The sequence below is a fragment of the Atractosteus spatula genome, chromosome 10, assembly GCF_055471065.1.
Source record: "Atractosteus spatula isolate fAtrSpa1 chromosome 10, fAtrSpa1.hap1, whole genome shotgun sequence".
NCBI lineage: Eukaryota > Metazoa > Chordata > Actinopteri > Semionotiformes > Lepisosteidae > Atractosteus > Atractosteus spatula.
In genome coordinates, this window is record NC_142715.1 from 481,278 (window position 1) to 498,526 (window position 17,249).

General features: G+C 39.9%; 2 non-coding genes and 1 pseudogene across 2 annotated transcripts; 1 reads left to right on the top strand and 2 right to left on the bottom strand.

Moving 5' to 3' along the window:
* Positions 1-13,682: 13,682 nt before the first annotated feature.
* Positions 13,683-13,795, bottom strand: trnal-caa (transfer RNA leucine (anticodon CAA)). Its single transcript has 2 exons — positions 13,758-13,795; positions 13,683-13,728 (listed from the first exon to the last, which is right to left on the bottom strand). It is a non-coding gene; the product is annotated as a tRNA-Leu (tRNA).
* A 2,121-nt stretch (positions 13,796-15,916) lies between these two features.
* LOC148824405 (5S ribosomal RNA) lies at positions 15,917-16,035 on the top strand. The gene has a single exon (XR_016093079.1). It is a non-coding gene; the product is annotated as a 5S ribosomal RNA (ribosomal RNA).
* Positions 16,036-16,653: 618 nt separating this feature from the next.
* LOC148824406 (U1 spliceosomal RNA) lies at positions 16,654-16,794 on the bottom strand (annotated as a pseudogene).
* Between the last annotated feature and the right edge of the window lie 455 nt (positions 16,795-17,249).

Genomic DNA, 17,249 nt, shown 5'->3' on the forward strand with positions numbered 1-17,249 from the left:
ACTTGGTGTAACGAAGAATCGCATTAGAAGGCTCCAGAATATAGTGGAAATAATATTGTTACCACGTACTGAATTTATGCATCTGTCGCTTGAAAACATTGTAATATTTAATTAAAATTGCTTAACACTCATACCACATTTATTCATAATGAAGTTGATTAATGTGTGTATTTACAAAAGTGACATTTACTAATTATGTTGAATGTTAATCATTACTAGTAGCTGTGAAGTTTAAGGTGCTAGGGAGTGAAGAGAACAGAACCTAAGCTTTTATTTATATAAATGTAGCGTGAGGCTTTAATGTGTTCTATAAAATCGAGGAGTCAACTGAATAGATTTGTTAAATATTTTAGTGATGGGTCTCCGTATTTGTGGGTTTCCGTATTCAGAGGAAAGCAGGGATGAGGAGGAAATAGGTGGCACCCAAGCATGTTAAAGGAAAAAAACTCAGCATCTTAAAAGTGATTTATGATGGTTTACAGTCCCTTTTCTGTCCTGTGGCTGTGATCCAATGACTGTGTTGAAACAGCCAGGGTTGTGCTAGCTCTTGATGGACTGGTATGCAAACCAAATGACAGAAAAGCAAAGCGTTGTTTTACAATTCTGAAAGCTCGTTCAATGTGGCTTCTTGTGTTTTTATGACTCCTGTTATAGTGCTGGTCTTGTAATGTTGTTGGATTGTGCAGAGGTGTCAGAAGATACTGTTATAAAGGATAAGCATGAGTTAGCAAAACAACTTGCCAGCAAGCACTTCCCCACTTTGAAAGGAAGATGTTATAACTGATTCTGAGAAGGTCAGAGGAACAACAATTGTTGTATTTATTTGCTCAGGTAGTTTTATAAGTTTAATTTTCAGTAAAGTTCTGTTAAAAATAAATTAATGTCAAATTAATACAGTAGTGTCCTGTCTCAAGCCCACAGCTGCAGTTCTCATTTGTTTTGTGACTAATTGCAATTGAGTATCCCTCATTTGGTGAATTGTAGCCTCAATGCAATTCTTACATTTAAAAACTATATTTAAACTAAATTTCCTGACTAATTTTAAACAAGAGACAAAGTAATTAGCGTGGCCTATGAATTAACCTACTAATCAGATGAAATGTGCTGATGCACAGTCCCCTGCAATTCGGGCTAAATAGTACAACAACAATGCTGAGCCCTGGGAACTGGATTAAGCACAAAATGAGCTGAGCTCCAACTTTGTTCCAAATGTTTATTAAGCACAAGTTGAGCTGAACTGAAAGGAAGACATTGGAACTGACTAAAAAATAACTTAATTTGAAATGTATGCTCCTACTGATACAGGAGAGAGAGAAAATCAAACTTCTGAAAAGTAAGCACAAGGCACACCCTGCTAAAGAAATGTATTGCCTTAAAAAATTGCTTAGAAGGTCAGAGGAACAATTGTTTTTTTTTGTTTTTTTGCACAAGTTTAATTTCCAGTTCTGTTAAAAATTAAACTTAACTTTACTGGTTATTGGTCGGGTGTTTTGTAACGATTTAGCTATAACGATGTGTCCACTTATTCATCTGGAGTGTTAAACAAAATTAATGCTGCAATAATACAGTAGTGTTTAATTTCAAATGCACAGCTGCGGTTCTCATTTGTTTCATGACTAATTACAATTGGGTATCTCATTTAATAACGGTGTAGCCTCATCAGGTGAATTGTAGCCTAAATGCAATTCTTAACTTAAAAACTAACTGATTTGTCAGGAAATTTAGTTTGAATATAAATAAGAAACAGAAAAGTAATTGTATATTAATGTGGCCTACGTATTATCCTACTAATCAGAAGTGTTCTGATGCACAGTCCCCTGCAGTTCAGTCTAATTAGTACAACAAGGCCGAGCCCTTGGAACAGGATAAAGCACAAGTTGAGCTGAGCTCCATCTTTGTTCCACATGTTTTTGCTGCAATTGAACTCGGAGTGGGAGATGATCTCCAGAATGTACCATACTAACTTAGCACGCGGCTGTGTTTTAACTTGGGATGTCCATTGCAATTGACCCTATGGGTTTATATACATGGGTTTCTCTGCATACACTACCATAAGGGAGGAATGGTGAGTTGGAGGGAGGGCACCAGTTTGGTTTATCAAGAATACACCAAACTGAGTAGAACTACAGATCCAACCATTCAAAATGTGCAAGGTATGCTGCAGTAAATAGCAGTGCTTGTTCTGCAAAGAACTGTAGGATACCGCATGATGTATCAAAGTAGGGTGAAATATCTTGTAAAACTGCCAGGCGGAGCTACAGATGCAGCCATTCAAAATGTGCGGGCGATACCGCATTATTTTCCGGTATGCTGTACGCAGTCTACCACAAGTTACCGGTAAATACCGCAAGTTACCGGTAAATACCGCTAGCAAAATAATAGTATCCGGAATTTCCGCAAGGTGGAGCTAATAAAGCTCAACCTCTCATGTTTCAGCTGTAGCCATCAAAGTCTTTAACGAAGATATTAATAATAGTATTAATGATAAATGACCTTGGACAAGCTGTAAACTCAAAGTATTGCCCTGGTCCACATTCTTTTTTTCATTGACCGTCTTTGTAAAAGTAACACCACAGCATTTCGCAATCACGCATTTTTTTCCAATCATGCAAAGTACAGTAATTTTTGAGAATCGATTCACCATGCCTTACACATGCTCATAAAAGAGATTGATTTAGGAACATAAACATATTACCGTATGCAAACTGTACTGTATACAGTATGTATATGTATATGTATATTTAATGTCTTAACTGTGCCCGTTTAAGTATTGAATATTTATATGGAATTTTACCACTGAAGGGAAATCTTAGTGCCTGAGCATAAAAAGAATAGGAGCATACTGCAACACGTGTGAAGGCCATAAACGATATTAATTTTGTAACATAAACATACAGTATATGGCTGGTCTCGGTACTTTAAAGAAAACATACACGAAACATGGTTTCATTATGACCAGAATCGGTCTTGAGATATTTTTAACTTGATTTACAGTATTTGAGAGGTATGTCTTGACACCGATACTACGTAAATACTGCTCACGTATATGTTTCTAGGTTTATATTATGCATTTCATACGGTCAAATTACTTTTGAGCAACTAATAAGAAGCGCGAAACGGTATGCGTTTTAGTTTCATTTCGTGCTGGGACCCGTGGATTGATTAGAGATATCAAGTACATACAAGTCATTTTTTAAATGTTGTAGTTCGTCTTGAAAAAATGTTACGAGTACATCATCTATCAACAATTACACAGGTTCTGTTTCCATATTGCGGATTTTGGTTACGTAATATTATTTTCTAATTTCACGTTGTGAATATATGATTTGGGCAAACAGAGCCGCAAAGAAGTACATTATGGGTTGTTGTTTTTTTTTGCAGTTTTATCTAGAACAAGCGATGCTTAAACCTTTGTCTGATTCTTGTGAAACTATCCACACGACAGTTACAGTACCTAGGAGTTGACTTCAGTGATGTCACTGATGGGATGTTTCTAAAAATCCATCCTCTGTAAAACGTCTTCTCTAGTTGTCCTGCATATGTATTCGCTAATGAAGCTGTGTGTTCTGAGCCTGGATCTCTACATTTCTGTATGAACCAGCTTAGAGGGCTAAAGACAGCTTGTGTTTAAATTGAGTGTAAGGCAATTTATGCTTCTTAAGTCATGGTCAGCATTTTTGTACTGTGCTGTAAACTTGTTCTGTGCCAAGTCACATTATTTTATAGCGTTTTTATAGCGTTATCAAATCCGGTGGCGCTGTGTGTTAGTTTCCTGACTCCCATGTCACATGGTCTGTGATTGAAACCTGTAATACCGGTTTAATTCGTCACAGCCAGCACTCCAGTTGTAAAGTAGAAGCAGGCGAGATTTCCAGCGAAAAACACCTCCCCCTTCTTCAGGTGTGAGGGTCTTCTGCTCAGAATGAAACGCTAAAATGTAATGTAGGCTCTGAATGGGTTCAATTGTGATTTGGGCTTGATTAAGGTCGCTGCCTTTCTCTATCCTGCTAGATTTGCAATTATTCTGAAAATTTTCATCTTGAAATAACTCATTTCTAAATACCTTTTTCACTGTTAACATCTTGCAGCAACTGTGCGACAAAATATACACTCTGACAGTTCATCCTGCTACCAACATTAAATAAAACAAATCTTAAGATTTCTATATTTATGTCTTTATTTAGTGGTTTCATTAGTGACAAAGGCTAAGTGTCCTTTCCTTTCTTGGAAAAATGTCTTTTATGTGTTGCGGAAAAAACTGACTTGCTTTAACAAAATATGTTTACAAATCCTTTCACCTGGCATTTTCGTAGTTAGAAATTATGGAACGCTCTGTTAAAAGCAAGGGAGTTTTTATGTCCGTTGCAGTTCTTTTGCAACATGAATATAATTATATCGTTATTAATTTCTTGAGATACGCGATTCCATATTATATTCCCTTTTAATCAAATTCTAAAAGTATGCTTGTTGACTCCGGTATCGCGTTAGTTAAAGACTTCGATGCTTAAAATGTTTAGGGAGAAATGGAATACTGGTGTGTATGTTTTCTTTAAAGTACCGAGACCAGCCATATACTGTATGTTTAAGTTCCAAAATTAATATCGTTTATGGCCTTCACACGCGTTACAGTATGCTCCTATTCTTTTTATGCTCAGCTACTAAGATTTCCCTTCAGTGGTAAAATTCAATATCTACAACGGGCACAGCAAAGACGTTTACTGTAAGTCTTTCTACGACAGACCAACGGACCACGAGTGCCCCTGTTGGTCAACCAATCACGTACTGCGGTGCCACGCGTCATCTTGCGTCACACTGAGCGACGCCACCTGCGGTACGTGTCTGTGACGCGCACTTTGAATGGCTGCATCTGTATGAAAGCTTAATGTCTCATGTGCAGCATTTGCACTGTTGCTAGAAAATGTTTGGTTTTGAATCCCTGTCAATACTGAGGGACAATCTTTTGTCAAGTACACAATTTAACAGTCTAAACGGTACATACAATTTAATAATTTTAAGCTTTGTATAACATTGTTAAAAATTAAACTGATTAAAAAGTACACTGAAGTGTTATAGAGGACACGCGTTGTGTATTCTCTTACATTTAAAAACAACATTCATTTTAATGTGATATGAAAGATTAATAAAGAATAATATTGGATAGGCTGTAAGCTCAAAATATTACCATAGTCCACTTTCTTTCTAAACATCTGCATCAATTTGTCTCGTTCACCCATGATTACTTAAACATTTTGCCTGCCCTTTTCAGCTTTAGCTTTGTTTGAACCCAGCTCCTGGCATGAGTTTTCCTTTAACAAAAACATTTCTTTGAAAAACTAAAATAGTAAATTATATTGATTTGTTGCTATTTCTAAATATCGCAAGATGTTCAAAGTTAAGTGATTTATTAATAACAACAATAATTTCAAACTGCTTGTATTCTAAAATTGTATTTTGTTTGGGGGTGATTTGTCACTGTTTTCACAAACTTCAATTTATTAAACATCTGAGATATGGTGTTCCAGACCTCTGTTTGCTTTCTGAAACTCCATTTATATTTCCTGTTTTCACACAGATAAGAATAAACTGCACGTGCAAATCTTTTCACAAGTGTAAAGATGTTCTTTAACACAGTACGCATTATGTCATATCTTTAAGCATCAGTTGAAGCATTCTGAAGTCTGACAATCGTAAAAAGTTACCAAATACTATTGGTGAAACTGTTAGCTGTCCTGGATAAAGCGATTAGAAAATAGTTGGATTTACACTTGTAAGAAACTTTCTGATTTTAATGAGATATGGAAGATATTAATAATAAATGATTGGATGGTCTAAATGGAAGACGTATAGAGGAGACATGTTGAGTCTTTTCTTTTCAGCTTGAAATTAACTTTTGCCTACTATGTATATTCCATTGCAGACATTTTAATGCAATGCAGCTCCATACTTCTCACAAAGTCTAGGCTAGGTGTTACACCCCACTGTGTTTATGTAGATTAGACAGTTCTACTTGGGGAGGTGAAAGAACTTTCAGTTTTCTGGTGTCATTGTTGGCCTTTAACATAAGGCAATCAGCAATCAAATGTCCTGTTTTTTCTTAAGTTGAACAAATATGTGCCACATGCATACAGTGTCATGTTGTATACTTTTAATGCTACTACAGTACAGCTTGCGGGAAATACATTTGTCCTGTATCAAAGTTTAACTTACCCTACACCCTACATTACAAACTGAGTGAATTCAACAGAATCCACGGCTAAAAGCAACATGTCAAAATGTTCCCAAAATAACAAAAAGTGAACGAGTTGAGGATTCGATAATAGAGTAATCATAACAATAACTCCCGAGTTGTTTAATGCAATCCAAACGAAAGAAGGACACTTAAATAAACATGAAAAGACTATTTTTTCATTGACGAAAAGTAATGTCGCACTCTCTCTTGTTTAATCTGATTGTTTTATTGCTGCACAGACTAAAACCAGAGAGAAATAGCACCTCTTTCTTTGAAGCATTTTGTTTATCCTATCATGTATCGGTTTCCAATCATACAAAGAAAGTTCTGAGAATCTCCAATTTACCATACCTATGTTTTCCTGGAGAATGCAAAGCTCTTTTGCCTCTGGACCAGTCAAAATTTATGGATGTGGTTCACCCCCAGTCCCAAAATTGTGAAACGGAAGAGCAGAGTAGCGGTTGGCTCTGGCTGTCCCCTCTGTGCCGACACACTGCACATTCAATCCCTCCTTCTCTTGACTGATGGGCAAAAGGTGGATCACAACATGATTGATTCTAAGTCATTTTTGATAACAATGAATAGTCACCTTCTTCCCTTCTGACAACGGTCTCTGCTTCTGCTTCCTGCTTCTATTGTGTGTGTGTAATAGAGTAAATTTTTATAGAGAAATGGAGGCTGGACAGTATGCGTTACAATATAAACATTTATATTGATTTAAATCCTGTTTTGATTTAAATCGCAAACACGTGTTTAATTATGTTTTTTTTAATCATAATCAGACTAATGCAACATAAATTGATACAGTATCTTTGTCTTCTAAGTATCTTAATAAACTTTCAGCATAGCTTTCTACCCGTTTAGATTTATTTTTCTTGGGATTTTGGGATCAAACGTGGAAGGATTAGATTGTAATCGTTTTTATTTTTCAAATACGTTTTAGAAAAGTGTAATCTATACATGCCCAGACTGTACGCCTTCCTAAACCCCGCCCTGACCACTTTCACTCCTGTCCTGCTCTTCCCTGCGCACCCCAGCCGGGCGCTCTTCGGCCTCTGCCCAGGACGAATGTATATTTTGATATTTACACCCGGCACGGCACCGAGGGAGCGTCTGCATTTATAACTTAGTTTTTAAAATTAGTCAAGCAATATGAAGCATCTCCTTTTACTTTTAAGTCCCTTAAATGCATTGAGCACAGCTTTCTCACCACTTAAGATTACTTTTTGATACCATCCTTACACAAAGCAGAAACTTTCCGATGACATACAGTACAAGTGGAAAGATCTTTAATTTAACTCTTTAAGTCTTTAATTTTGTTATGTTATACATTTTAGGAACGTTTCATCTAAACAAACACCACAAAACTATTCTCTGAATATTCAGAAATGATTGTATTTCTGAATGTTATGTTACACCTACAGTAGTTCATTGCTTTAAATACATCGAATTAAGACAGTTAGGTGTAGCACTTTAGCTCTTTTTTTCTGAACCAGGGAAAATCTGATCATGTTTCTCTATAACAATAATAAAAAACTTTATTTTACATATCACCTTTAAAAGTGGCATCTCAAAGCAATACGGTAGATCGAAAAACAGTTAAAAGGGACCAAAGTAAATACCAGACAAATGAAAACGCGTTTTTAATAAAATGCTTTTATTCATTCAGCAGAGAGTGAGAGGGACATCCAGCAGAGAGAGACACACACACCGGTTTCCATTGACAAAAGTAATTGTTTTTTTTCAATTCCTCTTGTCTAACAGGAATGTTTTGTTTGTGGACAGACTGTTAAACTAGAGGAAAAGAGTGCCTCCTTCTGCGAAGCATTTCGTTGATCCGATCACAAATTCTTTTCCAGTCGCACGAAGTAAGGGTTGAGAATCTCTGATTCACCATGCTACTAATGGTTTCCCGGAGATTGCAAGGCAAGGCACTTTTGCCTCTGGACCCATCGAAATTTACAGACGTGGTCCACCCCCAGTAAATTTCAAAAGTCACAAGATTTCGAAACACGAGGGCGGCGTAGCGGTCGGCTCTTGCTTTCCCGTCTATGCCGATGCACTGCAAGTACAACCCCCCCTCCATCTCCTGAGTGATGGGTAACAGTTGGATATCTGGGAGAATTATTCATCCCACTGGCGTCTGTGAATTCTGCTCTGTAAACGGTGCTTCCTGGGGGGAGATAGACGGCGGGGACAGCATCAACAAATTCCTGTGCGGTGGTGAGCGGAGAGGCCGGGATGGAGTGTCCTGAGGCGGTGTGTGCTCTGCGGGGGGCAGAGCTTCCGCCAGGCATTGCAACCTGCGCAGCGGGGAGAGGCACTTTTCGGGAGACAGCTGCTCAACTGTTTGACTGCTGGAACATACTGTCTCCTTCCTCTGCATTTTCAGGAGTGTCTCTAGCCTCCCAATCCTCCCCAGTAATGCGTCGTACTGCTCCCGCTGCTGCCGAAAAGTCTCCACACAGGTGCTGCTTCTACAGGTTGGCACCCTGGCCAGTGGCCGAGAGCAGAGACCCACGGCCTGTGGCAAAATAACATAATTCATGTAAGAAATAAAGTCACACAGTAGTATTCATCAGTCGCGGAACAGACGTCAAAATAAACTTTTCTTTTTTTCCGTCTTACCGCTTTCTTTTTTACTGTCCTGGTGGTAGATTTCAAAGATCGTTTCGCCCGTGCGGTGTTTTCTTGAAGAACAGGCTACGAAGAAATAATTATAATTGAATTTAAAATTCAAAACGGCAATAATACCTTGTAATATGCGCTGTAATCGCATATTTCAGACGAAGTCTGCTGTATTTGCTTACCCTTCGCTCTTTGGAAGCTGGGGCGGCAGAAGCACCCCGTCTCTTCCTGTAAAAGGTCTTGGTCTCCATACTGTACTGTGGTCCCTGTAGTGCAGGTTCACAGGTTTTTTTTTGTGATGGGAGCTCACCCAATCCCTTGGTGTATTTATGCTATATTCACATGTACGGCTAGAATGTTCATTGTCTTCCAATGAAAGGCGGGTGCCTTTTGCCGAAGTCGGGAGACATTAGAGGCTTGCCACACCCGGACTGTTAAACCAATGCATTAGCACGTCAAAGCCCATTGACGACCCGGGCGCAATAGTTGTTTTGTCCCTTGATTTACTGATCTGCATTAATTATGGAAATCGAGTTCCTGCTCTGTGCAGACGACCTGGTCCCGCTGTCGCCCACAGAACAGAGGCTGCGCCAGAACCTGGCACTGCTGGAGCAGCACTGTCAGACCTGGGCGCCGACAGTCAATCTGGACAAGACCAGAGTTATGGTTTTCCAGAAAAAAAGCCAGACCTCAGGGAAACGGGTACAAATTCACACTTAACAACACATTAACACCTAACAACGGGAGCAGGGACGAATTAGGCCAGTAACCACTATTGTTAAACATACAGAAAAGAATATTAAAGTATTGAAGTATTGGCTTTAGTATTAGCCATACAGAACATTAAAGTGCCCCTTTTCCATTCAGCGGGTGCCTGAGCCTCTGTGTCCTATCTTCTGACAGTCGCCGTTGTGAATGTCTGTAGAGTGTATCTTATTTTTAGTACTATATTTTTGTATTATATTCCCTATTAATCAAACTCTAAGAGTATGTATCGGCTTGTCCCCTCCTCCCGCCCCTCTCTGTGTACAGTAGAGCCTCCTGTCCAGCCAGCACATGTCCACAGACATTCACAACAGCGACATATCATAAAACGTTTGCACATATAGTTAAATTATTAGTTGTTTTTCAGGAAGTTAAAAAAAAAACACTTGAATTACTTATCCAGTCTCTTGAAATAAAGTTATTTTTCAAGCAATGCAACAAACGTCGGCAATGTGTTTTTTTTTAATCCAACATTGACAGCCACATCTTAAATCTTGTCAGTCAGCTCTTTTTTCTCTACTTGAATTGTGGCTTACACATCGCACGACTTTAAAAGCTAGAAAGACATGTTTCGATTCACATTAGCTGGTGAGCCTTGTTATCAAAAAAAAACAGACAATACACAGGGAGGGGGAGGTCAAGCGAGAGAGAGAGTTTTTTACCCTCTGTCTAAAAACCCACATAACCCGGGGCAGAGACTCTGGGGGGATCATTGCGTGGTACAGAGCGGAGCTCAGTCAATTTTTATGGAATGTGTTTTCTTTCAGCATGGAATAAACCTGTTACTTGATTCATATGGATGCAAAACATTTTTTATTTTTTTTTATCGGGTATCAAAGGGAATAGCAGTATAACCCTGTTCATGCACAAACAGTGGCATGTTACATTATTGATTTGGGTGTCTCCTCTTGCCAGAAAGCTCTAAATTACATTTTGAGCATGATTTTTGACTTTTTTTAAATTGCATTTTGAGCACGGACAGCACATACAAGAGTTAATTGCACAATGAACTGCGCCAAGAAATTTAAAATAGTCTTCTTTAGGTGTGATACAGTCTTTTAATACAGTCTTTGCTGTGCTCTTGAGGGTCCTTGTGATATTTCGAGCTCTGGTTGAATGATAAGTGTCGCAGTTTATTTATGGGTTGCAATTTAGAAAAAGTCAAAAACCGCACTGAAAATGCCATTTAGAGCTTTCTGGCAAGAGGAGACACCCAAATTAATAATATAACATGCCACTGTTTGTGCATGAACAAAGTTATACTGCAATTTTCCTTAGATACGCGATTAAAAAAAATACATTTTTTGAATCCCCGGCGGAACACATTCCATAAGAATCAGCGCTTTTATACAGTATATCGCCTTTAAACACATATATTTAAACACGTGTTTACGATTTAAATCAAAACGTGATTCAAATCAATATAAATGTTTATTTTGTAATGCATAGGTGACTATTCATTGTTATTAAAAATACTTAAATTCGATCATGTTGTGATATTTAGAAATATAAATTTGTTTGGTGCGAGTGAGGTTTAATTTAATCTCTGACCAAGGGAAACGTTTCATTTTTTCAAAGAAATGTTTGTTAAAAAATAAAGTCATAGTTACATGGGATTCAATCACAGACCATGTGACATGGGAGTCAGGAACCTAACCCACAGCACCACCGGCACGGTCACATGGTGAGTCCTGAAAAAGCACTACAGAAACATTATCGAAAGACAATGTACAGATTTGATAAAGCTATAAAATAATGTAATTAGGCACAGAAGAAGTTTACAGCACAGTACAATAATAAATGCTGACCATGACTTTAGAAGCATAAATTACCTTACACTCAATTTAAACACAAGTTGTCTTTAGCCCTCTAAGCTGGTTCATACAGAAATGTAGAGAACCAGGCTCAGAACACACAGCTTCATTAGCGAATACATATGCAGGACAACTGGAGAAGACGTTTTACAGTGGATGGATTTTTAGAAACATCCCATCAGTGACATTACTGAAGTCAACTCCTAGGTACTGTAACTGTCGTGTGGATAGTTTCACAAGAATCAGACAAAGGTTTAAGCATCGCTTGTTCTAGATAAAACTGCAAAAAAAAACAACAACCCATAATGTACTTCTTTGCGGCTCTGTTTGCCCAAATCATATATTCACAACGTGAAATTAGAAAATAATATTACGTAACCAAAATCCGCAATATGGAAACAGAACCTGTGTAATGTTTGACAGATGATGTACTCGTAACATTTTTACAAGACGAACTACAACATTTAAAAAATGACTTGTATGTACTTGATATCTCTAATCAATCCACGGCGAGATAGTAAAAGCAGAGTCCCCGCACAAAACGAAACTAAAACGCCCTGGGCATACCGTTTCGCGCTTCTTATCAGTTGCTCAAAAGTAATTTGACCGTATGAAATGCAAGCAGTATTTGCGTAGTATCGGTGTCAAGACATACCTCTTAAATACCGTAAATCAAGTTAAAAATATCTCAAGACCGATTCTGGTCATAATGAAACCATGTTTCGTGTATGTTTTCTTTAAAGTACCAAGACCAGCCATATACTGTATGTTTATGTTCCAAAATTAATATAGTTTATGGCCTTCACACGCGTTACAGTATGCTCCTATTCTTTTTATGCTCAGCTACTAAGATTTCCCTTCAGTGGTAAAATTCCATATGAATATTCAATACTACAACGGGCACAGTAAAGACGTTTACAGTAAATCTTTCTACGACAGACCAACGGACCATGAGTCCCCCTGTCGGTCAACCAATCACGTACCGCGGTACCCCGTGTCATCTTGCGTCAAAATGCGCGAAGCCGTAGCCAATTACCTCCAGTACGTGTCTGTACCGCGCACTTTGAATGGCTGCATCTGTATAAATTGAATTGTTCTATTTTTCAGGCTTGCATAGTCTTATTCATATTTCAGTTAAACCTTTTCTTCTGTAGTAATTTCATTTGATATTAAAATTAGTCCTGATTTACAATTTTTGGACATGGTTCATCTTAAAGAATTTTGTACTAAGTTTCAGTTTCAGTTTAATCGTGCCCAGAAGCTACCAAAACTGGTAATGTTCACGTAATGTGTAATGCAAAAGCAGCAGTTGGGGTGGGAAACAAAAGGCATTTCTTGGTATGAATCCTAAAACTTCATAGATGGCGTTCTAGGACTTCTCGCTTCAGATAAAGCTGTCAATACATCATAGATTTCTACTCAATCAATATCAGCAGTGTTATCACTACCGAACGCTAAATATAGATCCTGGCAATAATTCATGAGTTGTTCGTTAGAAAATTGTTTTGTTTTTTTTTTTTAACGTTTTCAATACCAGACAAAAAGTCGAAAGTTTCAATTTCATGCAACTGATGAAATCTCTCTTCGATAGAAGTTATAAGTACAGTACATCCAAAATACTGCAGAATCAATCAAATTTACATGTTTCTTGTGGATCCAGAAGATCATTTTGAGACTCAAAAAATGCCTGTTTTTTCTTTTTTCGAGGACGAAGGAGTAGCAGCAGGAGTAGCAGTAATGGCAAGAACATGTTTAGAGTTCAGCACTTCTCATTTCTAATGCAGAGCCATCGACTCGGAAAGCACCACCCGCAATAAAAGAAATTTCAGAATTGGTCTGTTCATGCTGCCTACACGCTTTGAATTGCTGGCATTTTCTGCAAGCGTTCCTTTTTGAGGATTCATGAAATTCCTCACATTTGAGCCAACACTAAAATATTTCATTCGGGGTCGCCTAATTCATAGTGCAAACCGAATCTACAGGGGAATGCTGTGGCACATGAAGCCGTTTGTTATTCTGTTGTGAGGTGTGAGGGGCGGAATGCAAATCGAGTTGGTGAATAGAAAATGAAACAGGAGTCACTTCTTGAGCTACGAATTCCAAAAAGTATGAAAACCTGTGCATTTTAACAGTGCAGAATACTCACAAATTGCATTGAGTTGCTTGCTTTCTTCTGCTGCTTTTATATTTCAGTCATTCCCTGTCAGCTAGCACTGGAACAATTCAAGAGAGGTAAAAACAGAGGCTGTCAGGAGTGGAATTTGAACCCACACCTCCATTTGGAGACCAGAATACCCAAGCCAGCTGGAAAGACACATGTTCTTGAGTCTGGCGCCTTAGACCACTCGGCCACCCTGACAAGTGAGAGCAAGTGGTGTGCTGAATGCACCAGTAGTTGACTAAACTGAGTTTCTTCCCTGAAATTATTTGCTTGTGAAGAGCCAAGTTGCCTTGAATGGATCTTGGAAATCAAATATACAGATGGATTGTTATTCGGTTGTGAGTTTTGAGGGGCATATTATAAATTGAGTTGGTGAAAAGGTGCTTTTTGTTAGTCTGTCGGGAGGCTGCACAAGGTGTTTAGAGGGAGAACTTCTAAAAGGCAGGCTCTCTATGTTTAACATCAAGAAAGATTTTTTTTTTCTCAATGGAAATGCTCTTTGGCGCTTTCAGCTTTACGTAGGGAACAAGGTTTGCCGAGATCACTTTTGAGCCAGTGCAAATGGTAATGTGCCACCAAGTACATTTAATATTGGCTGTGGTAGCGAGCTGCTTTTGTTTGTGAAGCTTTGAATTCTTTAAGCTGAATCATCGGCAGGAGTAGCTTATTAAATCTTTGCTCATAGCGCTCCATCAGAAATACCTTGTCCATGTTCAAAAGAGATCAGGGGATTTACTTCATGCTTTCACATAGCATGCCTTACACGAAAGATTTAAATGGGGAATTGATTGTACTTCTTGATGTTGTTCCTGTGGTTGCCTTGGTTACAATGGTGAACGTTCTTCCACGTTCTGCTAGAGTATCCACTGGGTGGGCTTTATCAATTGGCTCAGATAGGTCATCAGTGCTCCGTCTCCAGAAAAATAATCAGCACTGTCTTTTTTCTGTGCACATGACCGTCTGTTAAAACATATAAAATCAAGAGTTCATTGATTTCTCCAAATAACAACAATACATTTTAACCCAGCGGTTAGCATTCCTTCAATCCAATAGTTTCACTCCAAGGAAAAAGCAGCGCAATATATAGAGAGATGATATTCAAAGATTTCAACGTTCTTATTGGATTGCCTGTATGCAGATATCGCTCAGAATTTGTAATATGATTTTAATTCAGTTTTTCTCTACTACTTTCAGAGTCTTTTATTGACCTTGCTGAAGCAGAGAAGTGAAATAATCACAAATGCCACCAGTTGTGCAGCTGTTTCTGGTTAATAATGATTAATGCAAAAAAAAAACCGCTCCTTACATTAAGAGCAAGAGCAACCAACGCGCTCGCTTGTTGAGTTGAGTATCGTTTCTCCCTGGTGACTAGATCTCACCCTGCGACTCTCGACTGGGCTCACCCACGGCAGCCCAGCAGGTGTGAGCCTAGTCGGCACCCGGATGGGAGATTCCCCCCGGAAAAGCTCAGGTTGCTGCTGCTCCTGCAAGAGGTGTGACTGGGACCAGTAGGGAGCGCTCACCCTGCGGTCTGTGTGGCTTTCTTATGCCCCAGCATCCTGATGGCGACACTCTGCTGCACAAACATGCGCCGTCCTTCGGGGGAGGCGTAAAACCGAGGTCCCGACCCTCCTTGGCCATTAAGAAATCCCTGGGCGTCTCTCAAGAAGACACGCCGGGGGTGTCACTCTGGTGTTAGTATTCCCCTTTACCAATCAGTCGGGGTCTCCTCCTAATGCCCGTCTCATATGTAACAATCAATGACGAGGCCCCCCTGTCCCGCGATATTGTACTTGTCTCCTGGCCGCTGGCTGACGCCGTGAGATTTAGTACTCGCACAAGAGACCGGGGGCAGAGCGCGAACGCGGTCCCCCGCCCCCCACAAAGTGTGCGCTCCAGGTTCCCTCTCGGGGCTCTGCAACACAGCGGAAAGGCAGCGAGAAGGAGCCTCTTGCTCTGACACCGCAAGGCCACAAGAGGGCGGAGGCGCCGCGCACCTGGCCGACGTGTTGGACTGGTGCGCTTGATGTGCTGAAATAAACACGCGACAGCCCAGAAATGTTTTGAGTGCTGTGCACTGGAGGTTCTTGTCTTGTGAAGACTTGCCTTGTGCTCCTCCGAGCAGTTTGTTTGTTCTCCTCCAGTGCGGGACAAGCCAACACAAGGGAGCACATTCGCCAACATCCAGGTACGCAATGCGATTTGGAAAGAGGCTCCTTTCCAAAGAGTTGCACACGAACGATCCTTCAGTCCCGCTCGGGGGGCACGGAGCCCCAGCCACACACAGCTTCAAGTAGCGATTCAGGCGGCATGGCTTTTGCTTGTGGCCACACCACCCTGAATGTGCCCGATCTTGTCTGATCTCGGAAGCTAAGCAGGGTTGGGTCTGGTTAGTACTTGGATGGGAGACCGCCTGGGAATACCAGGTGCTGCAAGCTTTTGCTCTCTCGGCCAGCAGGGGTCGCCGTTGGTACTGTAGGCTTTGGGAGGAAAACCTGGAGGATGGAAAGGTGATCTATAGCCTCATCTCTAGAGATGTTTTGTTGCTATGGCATGTGTGTGACCCATATAAAAAAAAAACGTTTGTAAAACGAATATCGAAGCTGCCTCTAAATCTGCAAATGAAGAAGAGTCGATAAACCACTTGTTTTTCGTATAACTATACATATATTCATTTATTACTGATTTCATTCATTGAGCACGGATACAATAGAGGTACAGCCACTGTTTGACATGTCTGCACTGGTACAGAACCTAGCAATCAGAAAACGGGTGAAACTGTCTTGAGAATTAGCATACAGTACCGAGGCCCCCATGACCAAATAAAGGCTAACCTCGATAATCAGCCTAAATAATGCAGACTACAGCAAAACGACTGACTTTGAAAAGGGAATGAATGTCCGGAAGGAGTAGTGTAACCAGCTTGAAATGCTTCTCCGGACCTCTAACTAAAAGAAACCGGGAACCAGCAGTGGCATCGACTCCTTTCGAACTGGGATCCTATCGCAGCTCGTGGTGTCGTAACTCTTCCGTATCTGATATTGGACCAAGCACATCAGGGGAGAGCGCGAACGCAGTCCCCCACTACCAGAAATTATGCAGTCGAGATTCCCACATTGGGGGAATTCGCAGGGGTCAGCACAGCCGGAGTGCAATGGCCGAGCCTCGCTCTGGGTGAACCGATTCGATTTCGATTTTTAAGAACTTTATTTTCTTTTCCTAAAAAATACAGGACATCACAAATTAGAAAGCTTTACATTAATATACATACTTAGAACAGTATATATGATCACATCTCATTACATTTTGACACGGTACCAGTTACATAGCAACAATTTCTTTTTTTCTGGTGCAAATCACATTCTTTACTTAAACATGACAATGTTTTTCACAGTCTCTTGAGATATTGACCTATGCTCTCTATTTCCCACAGATCTTCTGCTTCCTCCCTCCCTTCTCTCCACAGATCTCTGAGGTAATAGTTCTCTCGGGTGATGAACATGGCCAGGCTACCTGCTGCCTTGACTGGGACCTCGATGCCTTTGAACAGCCCCATGTTCCTCACTCTCCACAGGGCATCTTTCCCACTGTTCACCACGGCCCAGATCCTGTCAAACACGTCAGGAGGAAGTTTGAAAGCAGAGATGCCGTT